Below are 18,596 nucleotides of genomic sequence, written 5' to 3'. Positions count from 1 at the left end.
CTACCTTCAACAACTCATGAGCCCTAGTATTCCCTCGCACCTCCTGACTTATTCTACAAAGACCCAGCCAGGGGCCCCGCTAACCATTTATGCCCAGTCTCACCCACGGCCCTGCTCTCCAAATACCGATCGCTCATGTCTGGGGGCCTGCTCATCTACATAGTACTGAACTGAAACCACGGATCTCGCCCTGCCGCCTCCAACGGCAGTCTTCCTTGGGTCCCCCTCACCGCCACTGTTTTGCGCCCGGGCTCGCACAAGGATCACTGGAACTGAGCCTGGTGCAATGACCAAGCACATCAAATCTCCCAAGACCGCGGACATATCCACCATGCTCCTCTCAGCTGATAGAGGAAATAAATCGGACCCCCCGAAACTCATGCCTCAAATAATGCCGGAAGAAAGAGGGACCCTCGCAACCAAACAAGACCTACAAGCCTTCATGTCTGACATTAAATCAGAATTCAGATCTTGCATGTTGGAGCTTAGAGGGTCTCGGATGTCGAGCACAGGTTGGGGGAGACCGAGGGCCTAGCCCAGGAGCATTCTACTACCCTCGTGGAGGTGCAGCGCACAATTCAGGTCTTGAGGGACAAAACCGAGATCCTCAAATTCAAACAAGAGGACCTTGAAAACAGAGCCTGCCACAATAATCTGCAGATCCTTGGGGTCCCCTCCTCAGTTTCCGATAAGGATCTGGCTGAATATGTGGGTGACTTCTTTCAGTCGCTGTTGCCACACTTGGACAAGTATCAGCTCCTACTAGATCGCACTCACAGACTACGCCCACAACGATGAATGGATTCGGACTCCCCCTCGGATGTGATCACCAGAGTCCACTTCTATACCACCAAGGAAGCCATCTCTGCAATATGCCGCTCTTGTGATGAACTAACGTTCCAAGGCACCCCGCTTCAAATCTTCCAGGACCTCTCTCTCCTGACACTGCAGAAGCATAGGGCCCTTCCACCGCTCACGCTTTTTCTCCGAGACCACCAGACTCACAAACGGTGGCTATTTCCAACAGCTCTGCAGTTAGCCACCTCGACAATGCAACAGCAATCCTACACCCCGGCTCTACTGGAGGCGCAAAGACTCTCTCCCCCGACCTTGCAGAGACCGAACTCGGCAGATCTCCCTCCAAACCGAGGCGGGCACCCTGGTCAAGAGTGCAAAGAAATTGCACAAAAATAAATAACGATCGGGAACGTCCCAGAGGAACATTCAGCATTGGAACACAAATTACTGAACGCTACTGCGGGCCCAGTGCGGCCAATGCCTGACTCCAAGGTGCATGTCACCGTATTTCCCTTCAGAGTGAAACCCAACCCTTTTGCTTGGCTATAGCCCTGTTGGCTGAGGGGAGTTCCGATGAGATGAAATCGGTCCCCCAAGTTCAGGTTCTGGCTTCCCGTTGGATGCCAATGTTGGAAGACCTTTCCTCCTGTTGGAGGCAACCTAAAAAAAACAGCCGCAGGATGATCCCGTTAAGAACGCACCCCTCGACTATGGCTGACACTGGCTCCCCCCAGCCCCCACCCCTGGGACCTACGATGATTCCAGAGGTCTTGCCCCCACACCAGAAACTAGAATATGTCACCTTAAACGTCAGAGGCCTAAAGTCCCCCCCCCCCCCCGAAAAGAAAATCCACCCTTCAGCAGCTACAGCACAGGGAAGCTTCAGTGGCCTTTCTGCAGGAGACTCACTTGATCCCTGCAGACTTCTCCCGCCTTCGCAGTAGACTTTTTCCCCTGCAACTCCTGGCCTCTCACGGCACCAAGAAGGGGGGCACGGCAATCCTCTTTGCTAAGGATCTCAAACCGCACATCCTAGATTCAATACGTTGCCCGGAGGGCTGCTTCATTGCAATGAAATGCCTTATCTTCCGGCCACTCTACTCCCTCTTCTTAGTTTACACCCCCAATGATAACCAGGAGGGGTTCTACCGAGACTTAGAAGAGGCCCTCCTCCCATTCATCGGGGGGCAAATCATCATCGAAGGGGACTTCAACGGAGACCCCAACCCACTCATGGACAGGTCACATCCTCCATCCTCCAGAGCCTGCTTCACCTCTTTTGAACCCTAGAGGTCGTGGACACTTGGAGGGTACTCTCCCGGATCGATCTGCTGCTGGCCTCCCCCCATATCCTGGCCTTCACAGATGACATCACCATTGGCCCCACGGTCCTCACTGATCACGCTCCAGTCTCGCTGACTCTGCAAGCACATGATCCCGATCCTCCTCCCCGTCGCTGATGGAACTTGTATGACCCCATCTTAAACAACATGGCGGTAATGGACTCCATTGCTAGGTCAATTAAAAACTTCTTCACGAAAACCTGAATGAGGACATGTCCCCAGCCAACACCTGGGACGCCATGAAGGCTGTGCTGAGAGGGGAACTGATTGCTCAAGGTGCAGCTTTTCACAAACGTAGATATGTAGCACGCACGGCCCTGGAGAATGAGATCCTTGAAGCTTAGGCCACCCATAAGCAGAAGGGTTGGTCCCCGAAATCCTATCAGGCTTTACAGGTGGCACGAAAGAGGCTGGAGGCGCATTATGCCGAGGCCACGGCGCACTTGCTAACCAAAACTAAAGAGTGGTATTACACCAAAAGCAACAAAGCAAATAAACTGTTGGTGGACAAGCTCGCCAAGACCAAGAAAATAACACCATTTTGGCCTACGCGACCCCCACGGCACGGTCCAATTTGCAGAACAAGACAAGTGGCCCACTTTTCAGAGATAATGACAGCTTCTCCGAGAGATCAAACTGAACAACAGGACTACCTGCAGCGTGCTGCTCTTCCGCACCTCAATGCCGCGGCAAGGGAAAGTCTTGAGGCTCCCATCTCAGGTGAGGAAGTCGACACAGCCATTAAGAGCCTTAAACCCAGAGCCCCGGGCCCAGATGGGTATCCCACCCGATGTTCTAAAACCTTCCGCCCCCAGCTGGTGGCCCCCTTGACACTTCTCTTGAACTCCTTTGCCACCACAGGAAGTATCACCCCCTCTGTTCAGGAGTCAATTACTGTCCTCATTCTTAAACCTGGAAAAGACCCCAGGGACAACATCTCATGTGGGCCCATCTCATTGCTAAATCTCGATGCCAATATATACTCTAAGATCCTGGCAAATCGCTTGCCACTTGTCCTCCCTGATATCATAGACCCGGACCAGACAGGTTTCATAACTCATAGGTCAACGAGAGACAACATTCGCAGAGCCCTGAATTTAATAGATGTTGCTAACCAGGAATTGCAACAACTTGCTCTACTGGCCCTAGATGCAACTAAAGCCTTTGATAGAGTGGACTGGACTTTTTTGTGCCTCACTCTCAAAGCTTTCCACTTTGGCCCAACATTCCAAAAGCTGGTCCTAGCTAACTACCAGTCCCCTAACACTCTCCTGAGAGTCAATAGCCTTCTATTTGTTCCAATCCCTCTTACGTGTGGAACTAGACAAGGCCCACTGCTGTTCGCCCTGGCCATGGAGCTCTTGGCCCAACGCATCCGCCTTAATCCTCAGATCAAAGGCCCACAAGCAGGCCCCTCCCACCACAAGATTCCCATTCACGCTGACGATGTGCTATTGACCATCACTGATGTCTAGGCTTCCATGAAGCCGGCCCTGGCCGAAATTCAGAGGTTCGGAAGAGTGGCGGGTTTTGCCATCAACTTCAAGAAATCAGTGGCTTTAGGGGTGGGTCCAGGGGAAAGAGTATCCCTAGAGAAGCAATGCCCAATACAATGGAGTGTCAAGACGATCCCTTCCCTGAGGGTGCAGATTCCGGCCCATCCAGCAGACGTCTATGAGGCAAACTCCCCCCCCCCCCTTCGAAGAGCTGGAAAAAGACCTTAACCGCTGGCTATCGCAAGAGATCTCACTTCTGGGCTGCATTACGGCTTGCAAGATGAATCTCCTCCCATGGTTCCTCTATGCCTGCTCCTCTTTGCCCATTTTGATCCCTCTCCCCCCTCTGCGGCGTCTTCAAAGAAAGATGAATAGCTTTATCTGGTGGGGCAAGAAACTGCAAATTCCCCAGAGAACCATGATAGGCAGTCCCAAACTGGGTGGACTGGGGGTCCCCGACCTCCGTAGATATCAGATAGCAGCACAACTTGCCCACATCCAGGCATGGGGGATTGCCTCGGGGCGCCCAAAGTGGGTGGAAATTGAACAATCCTGTCTCCATCTCCCTCTTCGCTTTCTCCCACATATCTCCCCTTCACTGTGCCGAACTTGGCCAAATATTCCTGCCTCTACTAAAAATTTGGTGAAAGCCTGGGACTGGGCTCGGAAACATAGGGGCACCCCGGGGGGCCAGGGCCCATCTCCCCAATCTTTCATAACCTGGCCTTTTCACCGGGCTCCTGCCCTTCAAACTTTTGGAATTGGGTGGCGGGAGGCCTCGGATCCATAGGGCAACTCTTTTAGGAGGGCCGGCCACGCACTTTGAACAATGCAAGGTGACATTCCGGTTAGCGGAAACAGACAGGTACACCTATTCCCAACTGCGGCATTGGTGTTCCCATAACCTGACGCGAATAGCAGCAACTCAAGCTCCCACTCCGCTACAACTCACCGCAAATGACCTGCCAGCCCGAGGGAAGATCTCAGCGCTCTATAAATTACTGCAAGATGACCCCTTCGTCGCCAAGGCTTCTTACATGTCTCAATGGGAGGCAGATCTAGTGCACGCCATAGAGAATCAGACCTGAGTAGATATCTGGTCGAGAACCTGTGCGTCCTCCCCTTGCATCACTAACCGGGAGTGTGCCCACAAGCTGCTCCTATGCTGGTACTGTCCCCACTCCGCCTACACCACTTTCACCAGGCTTTAGACCCCCAATTTTGGCGTCTCTGCGGACTCCCAGGATCCCATGTGGTGGACTTGTCCTAAGGTTAGAGAATTTTGATCCCAATTCCTCATTACGATAAAAGACATTACCCAAGTGTCAATCCCTTTGGCTCCTGAAAACATCCTTCTAGGGGTCTCGATCCCGGGCACTTATCCAAGAACGGGCATGAGGGCAGCCCTTATAACCCAACTCTTGCTGGTGGCAAAAATTACTGTAGCCCGTACTTGGAAGTCCGCGGAAGGCCCCCTGATGACACTCTGGTGGATCAAGCTCTGGAACATTTTGATAGCCGAGAAGGTTGCTGAAGCCAAGGCGGGCACCCTTCACCGTTTTGCGAACATTTGGGTGCCGCTCTTGGACTATGATTGGAACTACCCGGTGCTGACTTATAAGCCGCGCCTAATTGCGAGGGCCCTGCACTCGGACGACAAGCAACTGGCGCACAGTCTGGCCCAGTCGGACTGAGAGTAATAGCTGACTCATGGAGCACAAGGGGAGGGATGGGGGAAATTATGTTTTCTTATGCTGAGGTTTGTGTTGCATTTGGTTGTTAATTTCTATGATCACCTGTGCGCTGTCTTATAAATTAACAAATTTAAAAAAGAAAAACGGTGCTATTATCAGCAATGTACCTGCACCAGATAGGAATTGCTATAAAATAAAAATTAACATGTCATCTGTATGATAAAGGTCTAGAAATTGGTTTATTCAGATTGGTGTTGTAAAACCTAGGCAATCACATCCAATGATGAGCACAAACCTTTAGATCAAGTGGTGAATAAGTGTCCAAATCGCAGAATGTGGAACCAAGCATTCATGCTTGTATCCTGGCTTTGCCAGCAGACGATACAGTGATCTGGGTCAAATCATGTAATATCTCTTACATTACTGTGCAGTCTTCTGTGATTGCCTTCTCACATGCTGGTGGCATCGTTTAGCCCATTACCAGTGGTCTAAGTGTATGAAAGGAAACAGTGGAACTATATTCCCTACTGGCCTGCCCACACTGTCAAGACTTGATGGTCGTGTAGCCGATGGAACCTCTGTCCCCAAGTACCACTCGGGCAAACAGAAAAATAACTGCTCCGAGCGGTCTTTGAGGCCACAGGTGGTGATCTTCGTCAGCCGCAACAAGGAATGCCTGTAGATGCCGGAAGGTGCCCCCGATGACCGCTGTAAGGAAAACACGTGATTAGGTCAAAACACGGAACCCCAGATTTGCATGTGACTGTATAATAAGTCTGGAATAGGGCTTACCCTTAAGAGTTGGTCAGGACTTAATAAAGATGTAACGAAATGTGTCAGAAGCAGCCAGCAAGGATGACAAGATTGATGAAATCACCATCTGACGTAGAAGCCAGAAAACGTAGATCAATCAGAGTAGTCCAAGAACATAGTTCATGACAAAGGATAATCCGATAGCAATCCAGGGACAGAAATATGGTCGAATCCAGTAGAGGCAAAGTTCCAAACCACGGTACCGAGAGGGAAAAAGCCAAATCAGAGTCCAAAGTTCAATCCGAGGTCAATAGTAGCACACTTAGTCCGTAATCCGTAACACGCCCAACAGGATCAGCTGTGAAGCGTTGAAGGTAGTCAGCGCGTCCCTTTTGAACGCTGACTGGTGATCACATGACTCCGTCAACCGTCACGTGATCGAGCGTGTTGAGGAGGAGCTCTCAGTTGCCGGCAACGGAGACGTTGTAGAATGCCCGTGGCACGTCTCCATGGCAACTGCCACCGATTGAATGGAAACCAGTGTTGAGATGGCAAAACTCTGCGTCGTTGACCTTGTCCCATTCCTTGCTGGCAAGTCTTCAGGGGAGAGTGTGTTATGTGAGGTGTGTTCAAAATACGTCGGGTCGTGACAGAGCCCCCCCTCAAAGGCCCACGACCCCGTGGGCTGGAAGGGTTTTCCCGATGGAACCTAGACACCAATAACGGGGCATGGACATCAGAGGACGGGACCCAGGACCTCTCCTCAGGACCATAACCCAACCAGTCCACCAAGTACTGTAACTTTCCCCTAACCATCCGGGATCCCAGAATAGAGCTCACTTCATAATCCTCCTGGGAAACCACAGGGACAGGGCCAGGGGCAGAAGAAATGCGTGTATCATCAGTACAAGGTTTAAGGAGAGATGTGTGAAAAACAGGGTGTAGCTTCCAAGAAGTGGGGACGGCTAGTCTATAGACCACCGGGTTCAGAACTTTAGAAACTTTATACGGGCCGACAAAATGGGGCAGCAGTTTACGACAACCCGGTATGTGGAGATGCCGTGTAGACAACCAAACCCGGTCGCCTGGTTTATATGACGGGGCCTCTTTTCTTTTTTTGTTAGCGGCAGAACTCATAGATGCCTGAGCCTCCTGGAGATGGACAAGGGTTTGTGCATGAATGGATGCGAGATCTCTGACACAATCATTTGCCGCAGGGGTACTGATACTCGATACAGGGACATTGACAGGTTTCAAGTCAGGAAAGGGCAAAGTACGAGGATGTTGGCCATAGAGCGAAAAAAATGGAGAAAACCCAGTGGCCGAATGCAGGGCGTTGTTATAAGCAAATTCCGCAAAATGAAGAGAATCTAACCAGGTGTTCTGGAATTGCAAAGTTAAGCACCTCAAATACTGCTCCAGGACCTGGTTAACTCTCTCAGTTTGCCCGTCGCTTTCTGGATGATAAGCCGATGAAAAACGAGCATCTATACCTAGCAGTTTGGTAAGGGCCAACCAGAAACGTGAGGTGAATTGGGATCCCCTGTCTGATACAATGACATTCGGTAACCCGAACAGACAGAAAACTGATTCAAAAAACATACGAGCTAATGAGGGAGCAGTAGGAATGCCTTTACATGGTAGAAAACGGGCCATTTTTGTATATGAGTCTACAACCACCCAAATCGTGTCATAGCCTTGTATTCGTGGTAAATCAGTTATCAGGTCCATGGATACTGTATGCCATGGTTTCGGGGGTATGGGCAATGGATGTAACAACCCTAGTGGGCGACCCTTCCGGGTCTTGCATTGTGCACATATAGAACAGGTGTTAACGTACGTCTCCACATCTCGTCGCATCGATGGCCACCAACACCAGCGTTTCAACAAGTCTAGAGTACGTCGCTGACCTGGATGACCATTGATTGGAGCATTGTGTGACCATTCTAAGGCTTGGTTACGAGAGTCACTGGTAGGGAGGAACAATTTTCCTTGAACGAAAGGCAACCCATCCTGCATAACGGTATCCCAATCATCCAATACTTGAGGATGTTGTATAACCCATTGGCGTATGGCCTTTAACATAGGAGGAGATGGAGTACAGGTACAAACAACATGGCCTTTACCTAACAGAGTTTCAGGATATGAAGGGAGAGGTATTCCCCCAGGTGAACGGGACAAAGCATCAGCTTTACCATGAGACAAACCCGGTCTGTGTTTGACGATGAAATCGTATGCAGCAAAAAAGAGATGCCAACGAACTTGCCTACTATTGGCACATTTCAAAGACGCTAGATCCTGTAAATTTTTATGGTCTGTGTAGACGATAGTCTGATGTCTTGCTCCCAAAAGATGGTGTCTCCATATCAACAATGCGTCTCTAATGGCCAATAGTTCCTTTTCAGTGACCGTATAATGAATTTCAGTCGGTGTGAACTTCCTGGAATGATAGGCCACCGGGTGTAATGCTCCGGTAGTAGGACAAGGCTGGGATAGGACGGCCCCTAAAGCAAAAGAAGAAGCATCTGCTTCTACTATATACGGAAGCTCTGGGTCTGGATGCTGCAGAACTGGGGCTGTGGTGAACGAGGTTTTAAGGGAGTCAAAAGCTGTTTGATGTGCATCAGTCCAGAGAAATGGTACTGAAGGACTGGTCAGTGCAGTTAATGGTGCGACCATGGAGGAAAAATTCGCAATGAATCTTCGATAAAAATTTGCGAACCCTAGGAAGGATTGCAGTTGTTTCAAATTAACCGGTACTGGCCAATTTGTGATAGCCTGAACTTTGGATTGATTCATTGTTAGTCCCCCCGGTGAAATATGGAAACCCAGAAATTCAACTTCAGCTGTATGAAACAGACATTTCTCAGGTTTAGCGTAAAGTGAATTCCTCTTAAGTCTAGTGAGTACTTCTTTAACATGAATGACATGTTCAGCTAATGTTTGAGAAAATATCAATATGTCGTCCAAATACGCTACGACATAAACATCCAGAATATCACTAAATATGTCATTTACCAGTCGTTGGAAAATGGCAGGGGCATTACAAAGGCCAAAAGGCATCACCAGGTATTCATATAATCCTTGGCGAGAGCAAAAGGCAGTCTTCCACTCATCCCCTGGTCGCATACGAACCAAATGATATGCTCCCCGGAGGTCCAGCTTAGTATAGATGGAGGCATTGGTTAACTTGTCTAACAGGGTAGAGATGAGTGGAATAGGATAACGGTTCTTAATGGTAATTGCATTCAGGCGTCTATAATCTACACAGGGACGGAGATCGCCTTCTTTTTTAGGAACAAAGAAAATGGGACTGGCAACGGGTGATGAGGAAGGCCTGATGTGTCCTAACTGTAGTGCATGGTGTATATATTCTTTAAGGGACGTTTCTTCAGATGGTGATAATGAATATATGCGTCCCTTGGGAAGCGATGCCCCATCGATTAGTTCAATAGAACAATCATACGGTCTGTGAGGAGGCAGTATCTCAGCTGATGTTTTATCAAATACCGAATGAAAATCATGGTATTCTGAGGGTACTCCTGACAATGTGGCACCCACTGTATGAGCTGTTTCAGATGTACCGTTCTCCCCATCAGGGGCTAAATGTAGGGCCCCAAGTGCTCTCGCAGGATTGTTTGCTTCACCTTCCGATAGACAAAAATGTTGGCAAATGTCTGATTCAAAAGAAACCTGTCCCGTACCCCAGTCTATGAGGGGATTATGTTTTTTCAACCAGGGGAGGCCTAGGATTATTCCAAACTGTGGTGTGGATATCAAATCAAAAGACAATTGTTCTTTATGGTTTCCCTGAATAATCACGTCCATCTGGGCAGTCTGTTGTTTAATTGGACCAGAAGTGAGAGAGGAACCGTCCACTGTTTGGACTGGCTCGGGATGTGCCTTGGTCACTAATGGAAGGTTCAAAGTTTTGGCCAAAGGTATATCAATAAAACAACCAGTGGCCCCTGAATCAATAACTATATGTACTGTGTGTGAACACTCCCTTTCAGGATGAAGAACTGCTTGAACGACCACTGGTCTTATTGGGCCGAAAGTAGGAACTCTGGGGTTGTGAATCAAGCTCGTCTTGTCCCCCATATTCAAGGACGAGCTTTCTGAAAACCCGAGGACTTGTTTTTTGGGCGTCTTGGGCATTCTTTGACGAAATGACCACTGAGTCCACAGTAGAAACATGCATTGTCGGTTCTCCGACGCTCCCTTTCGGTCTGAGTGATGGGACTTCGTAGACCACCTATTTGCATGGGTTCACTTGTACCATCCGGTGGAGAGGGCAAGGATTTACCTGAGAAGCCAGATTCCGCCCGACGTTCAGTCTTTCGAGCGTCTACCTGAAGAACTAAGTCTACTAGTTCAGGATATGCATCGGGAAGGGAAGGTATTACAGAAAGGGCGTCCTTCATAGTGTTACACAGGCCTTTGTAAAATACCACAGCTTTCTTATTTTCGGGCCATGAAGTCTCGGCTGATAATTGGTTAAAGCGTGTGATGTTTTCTATTAAGGTTTGTCTGCCCTGGGATAATTCTAAGAGCCCCAGATCCCGAGACTGGGCTTTGTACCTGGTGTCAAAAACTTTGGCCAATTCACTCACCAAAAGATCAAAATCATAAAGGGCTGGATGGTTGTTCTCAAGAAAAGGATTAGCCCAGGTAGCTGCAACCCCGGTCAAATGGGATAACAAAAAAGCTGCTTTTGTGGTGGAATCATGGAACACCAGTGGTCGGCAAAGAAAATGAAGTTTACACTGATTAATGAAAGTGCGATATTTTCTAGGATCACCCTGAAATTTCTCAGGAGGTGCCAATGGAAACTGTGTAGGTAACACCACAGGAGTAGGTGGGGTAGGAGGTATAGAGGGAACTGGTGGTGGTGTTGCCTGATCCCCGAATTCAGCATCTGCCGGTAGAGGGTTGCGGGTACTTTGGATATTATCTAGACGATGATGTATCGCGGTAGTAGCAGCCGCTACTTCGGTTCTAAGGGATGCAACAGCTTGCATTAGAGCAGCCACAGGGTCCCCGGCAGTAGGTTCCATCGTCTGAACGACCAGAAAAATGGCTTCACAGTCTGTCAAGACTTGATGGTCGTGTAGCCGATGGAACCTCTGTCCCCAAGTACCACTCGGGCAAACAGAAAAATAACTGCTCCGAGCGGTCTTTGAGGCCACAGGTGGTGATCTTCGTCAGCCGCAACAAGGAATGCCTGTAGATGCCGGATGGTGCCCCCGATGACCGCTGTAAGGAAAACACGTGATTAGGTCAAAACACAGAACCCCAGATTTGCATGTGACTGTATAATAAGTCTGGAATAGGGCTTACCCTTAAGAGTTGGTCAGGACTTAATAAAGATGTAACGAAATGTGTCAGAAGCAGCCAGCAAGGATGACAAGATTGATGAAATCACCATCTGACGTAGAAGCCAGAAAACGTAGATCAATCAGAGTAGTCCAAGAACATAGTTCATGACAAAGGATAATCCGATAGCAATCCAGGGACAGAAATATGGTCGAATCCAGTAGAGGCAAAGTTCCAAACCACGGTACCGAGAGGGAAAAAGCCAAATCAGAGTCCAAAGTTCAATCCGAGGTCAATAGTAGCACACTTAGTCCGTAACACGCCCAACAGGATCAGCTGTGAAGCGTTGGAGGTAGTCAGCGCGTCCCTTTTGAACGCTGACTGGTGATCACATGACTCCGTCAACCGTCACGTGATCGAGCGTGTTGAGGAGGAGCTCTCAGTTGCCGGCAACGGAGACGTTGTAGAATGCCCGTGGCACGTCTCCATGGCAACTGCCACCGATTGAATGGAAACCAGCGTTGAGATGGCAAAACTCTGCGTCGTTGACCTTGTCCCATTCCTTGCTGGCAAGTCTTCAGGGGAGAGTGTGTTATGTGAGGTGTGTTCAAAATACGTCGGGGCGTGACACACACACACCACAAACCCCATCGCCAAGCTCCGTCCCACGCGCACTATAACCCCACCCAAACAAATGCGCTTGCTGTTTAAGGGAACGTTCAGTGTACTGCAGTGCAAGCTTCAACTTCTTCCTACACTTCCATTCCGGAATGGTTTCTTTTTAAAATAAAAGTATAGGAACAGTAAATCTTAATTAAAAAAAGAAAGTAGAGGAACAACGCTCCCACCCGCTTCTGCCCACTTCGTTCACTGGCCATTAGTTGATCTTTTTTCTTTTGTAGTCCATTTGAGTGGAAGGGGTGGTAGACAGAAGAGAGCGGACAAGATATTGCAGACCTCAGGCAGGCATATTTTAAGGTCTGATTGTTAGGCACAAAAAAACGGTTTGATTTTTTTCTGCAGATTTATAAATTACAATTTCACAAATCAGTGTTTTGGAAGTTTTTAATGCTTTAAAATACAAAAGACCACCCCAGATTAAATCTGTTAAATCACATCAATTGGTATGCTGGTACTTATAAACTTCCCTTGATGATTGAGAGAATGAAGTTAAAATCATTCACATTTTGCGTAACACCCATAATATTTAGTTTACAAAAGTTGCCATGTTTGCTAATGTGATTTGTGTACATTCCAAGCCAGTTTTATAAATGAGATTATTTTTAGTTCATGGTAAGAACTGGAAAAGAAAGTGTTCAAATGCCGAAACTGCAGAGTTGGTGCACATCACAGCTTCACCCCTTAACCAATGTGTGATCCTGGACAACTCATTTAATCTTGTATTGCCTAACTACTCAAAATTGCCAGTCCCTAAACCTTTCAAAATTGTGATCCCTGTAGAGTGATTTCCTTTTTAGGATATGATCTTCAAAAAAAGCCTCACTCTCGGTTTTACCGGCTACAGTGTTGCTTACACTATAATAGTGAGCATTGATAAATTGCATACTACAGGCATAGGTACCTTTGACCTCTAATGACAACACTATTTGAAAACAAAGTCCCACTTATAATCTCAGTCTGACTGGATACAGACACCATCCTGGTAGCTTCTAATCTGCATCCAGTATCCATGCTATGGTATGTGTAGCTTTCTCCTTCCTTTCAATTGGTCTCCTCTATCAATGCTCGAGTACTTTTGCATTCTGTAAGGCAGATAATGCGAGTTCTCGGGTTACATGCACCTTTTAGATACAGAATTGCATTAATACTACAGGCTGCATACCTTCCTGGATGTTATTGTTAAAAAAGTCTCCTGTATCTATACTAGAACAGAGGTAACCTCTTCTTAGACTGGTAATGTAGGCCTTCAAATGCTACTTGTTTATCATTCTGATTAGAGCAACAATGAAGAGGTTTCTTTGGTGGAGGGGCGCCCCAAAGATGTCCGTGCCCAGGGCCCCAAAAGTGCTTAAGATGGCCCTGCTCCTCCCATGTGATCCTCCCTCATATAACCGCCCCCAGGGTCAGGATCAGGATCAGGTAGCAGATGCCAGCCCCTGGCCACATGGGAGGAGGATACCTACGAGAAATCAGTGATGACTTTACTGGATTCATCATAGAGCACACTTTCTTCTTCCGCCCAAGTTTTTCTTTCTAGCAATGTCAATTGATTGATTTAAAAGAAATACATCAACCACCTTAATTCACTATTCAGCAGCCTATCAGTATTAGTCTCATGTGACCCAGTCTGTTTTCCCTGTAAACCCTTCCCTCCCCACCTGTTAGGTAGAACATTCCTTTTCTTTGTACACTCCCTTGTTACATCCTCAGGCATGAGCTTGCTCGTATCCGAATTATGAAGTGTCACTGCCCCCTTACTTGCCATCGTCTCCAGCAGGAAAGACTTCTTATCTAATTTACTTTCCAGATTGTTGCATTTTTTCACTGATATAGAGAGTAACATTTCCAAAATAGTAAACGTTGTTGCGGATGAGCAACCCGCCATACTTCCATTTAAATGTTTACATTCTCAGCATCATTTTTAACCTCAATATTCCGATCTGCCTAGTTTTCCTCAAGCAATACCGGAGTGGATAAGAGTTTGTTTCTCAGAGAAGAAGCCAGATGTATATCAATATTGTCTACAACAATATATTTCAGCTGTTTAGCAGCGTTCTCTACCCCAGAATTTATTTCCGAAATGGGTTAAGGTATGGGACTACAAGCTTCCACATTCCTTTCTGTCTCATTATTTCCCTCAGTTATTTCCCTTTCTTTCTTCTGATGCTCCAAACCACCTGAACCCAGTAGGATTGTATAAACAACCTCTTCAATAGTTTGAGCCCAGGCAATTTAATGAGGTGGTGAAGTTGGCTACCAAATCTTTGTGTAAGTCTTCCGTAGAAGCCGTTTCGTCCTCCCTTCTAGGAAACTGTAGTGTGGGCAGCATATATATACATAAGCAGGTATAGATAAAAAGGGTTTTATTACAACTAGATAATGAAACGGGACATTATAAGGAGGAGTGGATGTGAGCCCCACCGTACTCCAGCTCTGCCAATATGTTTTACTTCAACGGGTGTTCCATGTTCCATAAGGTCTACACGCCGTGACTCGCGGTGTGTTCACGAGCATGAAAGCCCTCGAGAGCTATGACTCACGTCCAGCAGGGACTGGATACTACAAAAAAGGGCATCCGCCAGGATATTTAGAGTGCCTGGTAGGTAGGTGATATTGAAATTGAACTGGGCAAAAAAATGATCCCATCTTGCTTGGCAGTTATTAACGCACTCGATTTGTTGGAGGACCTGGAGGTTCTTGTGGTCTGTGCGTATAAGAAAAGGATGTTCTCTGCCTTGTAATAGATGTCGCCACTCCTCACAAGCGAGCTTCGCCGCCAATAACTCTTTCTCTTTCACAGATTACTTTGTCTGACTGGGAGACAAATCTTGGAATAATAGGCAATGGAGTGCTCGACAACATCATGTTCTTGAAGAAGTGCCGCTCCAACAGCTGCAGATGAAGCTTCGGTCTCCAGGATGAAAGGTTTCGAATGGTCGGGTTGTCAGAGAATGGGTGCCGAGCAGAAGCGAGTCTTGAGTTGTGTGAGGCTTGTTTCTGCAGCTTCAGTCCACCGAAAAGGAGCGGACGATTTCTTGAGAAGACTTGTTATGGGTAACATCACGTCCGAGAACTCTGGAATTAATTTCCGGTAGAAATTGGCCAGTCTGATGAACCTTTACACCTCCTTAACAGAGGTGGGCGCGGGCCACTCCAAGATGGCAGAAAACTTCTTCGGATCCCTGGTAATTCCTTGATCAGAAAGGATGAAACCATGATAAGGAATGGTAGATGTTAAAAAAACACACTTCTCGGGCTCGACCAGGAGATGGTGAGTCTGGAGCCGGCAGTGTGCTTCCTGTATGTGAGCTTGGTGAGTTTGTTTGGTGTGAGAAAAAACAAGTATGTCGTCAAGATAGATGATGGTGGAGTGGAAAAGCTAATCCGAGAATAACCTGTCCATGAACCTTTGGAATATAGCTGAGGCATTTACTATCCCAAACAGCATGACTTGATATTTGAAATGACCATTAGGGGTTTTTGAATGCCGTTTTCCACTCATCACCTGCGCGAACTCGGAGAAGATGATAGGCACTCCTCAAGTCCAATTTGGAGAAGATGGTAGCCCCCTGAACGGCCTCCATGATGTCGGAAATGAGAGGCTTTGGGTACCGATCCCTGATTGTGACCTTGTTAAGGCCGCGAAAGTCAATGCAAGGTCTCAATTCCTTGGAATCCCTTTTAGGAATAAAGAAAAGGGAGGCCCCAGCCGGAGAGTGAGAAGGTTTAATGAGACCGTTGGTGAGATTTGCGTCCAGCTATTCTCTGAGAACTTGTGTCTCATTGAGAGAAAGGGAGTACATCTGCCCAAAAGGTACTAATGCCCCTGGAATAAGATTGGTGGCACAATCCCCAGGTGTATGGGGCGGAAGATCCTGAGGTATTTTCTCTAGGAAAACATCCGTAAATTCTATGAGACCGACAGGTAGACAGTGGATCCCACTTGACTCAGTGAAGGACACCGTCTTGATGGTCTCGAAGCCTGGTCCTTGGATGCAATTCTTTTTACGGTACACAGAATGAAAACTGAGTTGGTTATCAGTCCAATCGATGGACGGGTTATGCTTGCGAAGCCAACCTATACCCAATATGATGGGAAAATGAGCAGCTCGGATTATGTCAAATGTAATCCTTTCCTCATGCTGCAGGACAGTAACTTGCAGTTCCTCAATGATGTGGGTAATGAGACCTGAGCTAAGGGACTCGCCGTCGACCCCTTCAACCTTCTGGTCTGCCTTCTTCTCTATGTGTCGGAAGCCCATCTTCTCCGCCCAAAGGGTATCAACAAAATTCTCTGCTTTTCCACAAACCAACAAGGCTAAGGTGTTGAACTTCTGTTCACCCACCGTAAACTGTATGGCCCCCACCATAAGACGAGAATCCCCAGGAGCACTGGGAGACGAATCTGCTAGTGTGACGTAGGGACTATTCTTTCTACCTCGGTATCCCATCCCTCCTAAGACCGAGGACAACCATTTCCCGATCGCCTAGGTGGGACCTCGGGGCAGTCTCTTAATAAGTGGGTATCAGAGCCGCAGTACATGCACACGCTTTTTTCCTTTCTTCTCTTATGCTCTCCAGGTGTTAGGGGAGCTCGAGTAATTCCTACTTGCACTGACTCTTCCTTTGGCTGGCATGTGGTTGACTGTGATGGAGAACTGTACATGTCCGGAGGCTAAGGAAAGCTCTGGTTCTTCTTTCTCTCAGTCCGACGTTCCGATAATCAATACTCGATGTGAAGGACGGCCGGTAGAAGATCAGAGAAAGAGGGGGGACGAGGTGTGCAAGCTAACTCATCCTTGAGTTCTTCTCACAGTCCCGGGTGGAAAATGGAAAATTGTGCCTGCTCAGGCCAACCAGACTCAGAAGCGAGTTGTTTAAACGTTGTGATGTAGGATAACAAGTCTGAAGTACCTTGTCGGACGTCTAGTAACTCCTCGCAGGCAACAAAAGTGGTCTCTGGTCTTTGGAAGGTCTGTCTGAGCAATGCCACAAACCCACTATATTCATGAAGCACTGGATTGGCTTGAGTAACCAGAGGGGTAACCCATGCCAGGGCATTCCCCACCATGTGAGAGATCATGAAGCCGACCCCGGCGTGGTCTGAGGCAAATGTGCCGGCTCTGAAAGTGAAGTGGACCCCACACGCCTCAATAAACTTTTTCACCTTCTTAGGAGACCCACTGAAGTTACCTGAGACTAAGGCCATCGTGGGCAGATCTGTGGGATGCTGTTCTCTTGCAGTGACCAGTTGACGTAAGACTGCATGCTCTGTTTTCAAGTTTTGCACTTCTAGTGTTAACCCTTGGACAGCTGCGACCGGTTTCTGCACCTGTTCCGCTGGCGTTGCAATCTGTCAAGGTGATCTTCCTCAGAGTCGACTGACTCAGTCTCATAGTCCCCCTCTTCCTCCTCACCTGAAGAGCTTGGTTCCGGAGATGGAATCTCCTTCCTTCCCCTTGTCCGATACTCCTTCTTTTAATGAAGATATGGCCTACCACGGAAGGAAGCCACTGTGGCCGCGTAGTATCAGCTGGCCAGTGACCTCGCTTCTGGGGCCACCAAGAATCAGGGGAAAAACCCTTCGGGCACAAAAAAACCCTGGTTGTTTCAGGATCCTGGTATGATGGTAGATATGGTGAAGATACACCTTCTGGTAGAAGAGTTCCTGATGGGACTACCGGATCCAGGTCTGATAAGAAGCAATATGAGGATTGCCAAACAGGTACAGTCAGTAATGGGCGAAAGGGGGAGGCTAACAAAAGAACCCAGGGCGAATGAACACATCACAGACAAGGATAGGCTCTGAGGAGAGCAGCCCCCGGTGGAGACACCAGGATACAAAAGCGGAGGAGCGCGAGACCTGACAGAAGGGCGAGTCCTAATTGAATGCAGAGCGGTAAAGCTGCAGAGAGAAGGAGAGCAAAGGAGAACGAGTTCTGGTATCTTTGCAGATTAACTGGTATACTCTTCTGCCAGGAATCTTTATACAATTTTCAACTGCCTGGTGTACTCACCTGCCAGGACTCCCCATGTGTTTCACAGTTCTCAGATTCAACTTCAGCTGCCTGGGGTGTTCACCTAGCAGGGTTCTTATGCACGTCGCAGTTCTTTGATATACCACAGTAGCATATACCATGTGCTGCTTGGTATATCTGTTTGTGGTAATATTTGTGGTAATACTTTGCTCAAATGTACTTGCCAAACCTCTCCCCCACATCAGCAACACATGCTTCTGTATTTCTTTGGGGTTTGCTTTTATACTTTGTCTTGTCTGTGTTCAAATATTCTTCTCATTGAATCTTGCCTTTGCGCTTTGCCTTAACCGCATTCAAACAAACTTTGCATTTGTATATTTTCTGCATCAAACATTCTTCTTATTGGGTGTTGAATTTGTACTTTGCCTTGACTGCATTCAAACAAACATATCTTGTACCAATCAACCACTGCTTTGCACAGTTGTCGGAACTCCCTTAGTACCACAGCTGCTTTAAGCAGACTCACTGATCGTCTAC

At 47.8% G+C, this 18,596-nt stretch overlaps 1 protein-coding gene across 3 annotated transcripts in view; it reads right to left on the bottom strand.

Moving 5' to 3' along the window:
- Nucleotides 1-18,596, bottom strand: part of SS18L1 (SS18L1 subunit of BAF chromatin remodeling complex) — a 405,815-nt gene that overhangs the window by 166,716 nt on the left and 220,503 nt on the right. The gene's annotated exons all lie outside the window — the stretch shown is intronic.

Source organism: Ambystoma mexicanum, chromosome 3p (genome assembly GCF_040938575.1).
Source record: "Ambystoma mexicanum isolate Mex_15411 chromosome 3p, UKY_AmexF1_1, whole genome shotgun sequence".
Lineage (NCBI taxonomy): Eukaryota > Metazoa > Chordata > Amphibia > Caudata > Ambystomatidae > Ambystoma > Ambystoma mexicanum.
Note: the sequence above shows the minus strand (reverse complement) of the source record. Positions and strands in the feature narration are given on the sequence as shown.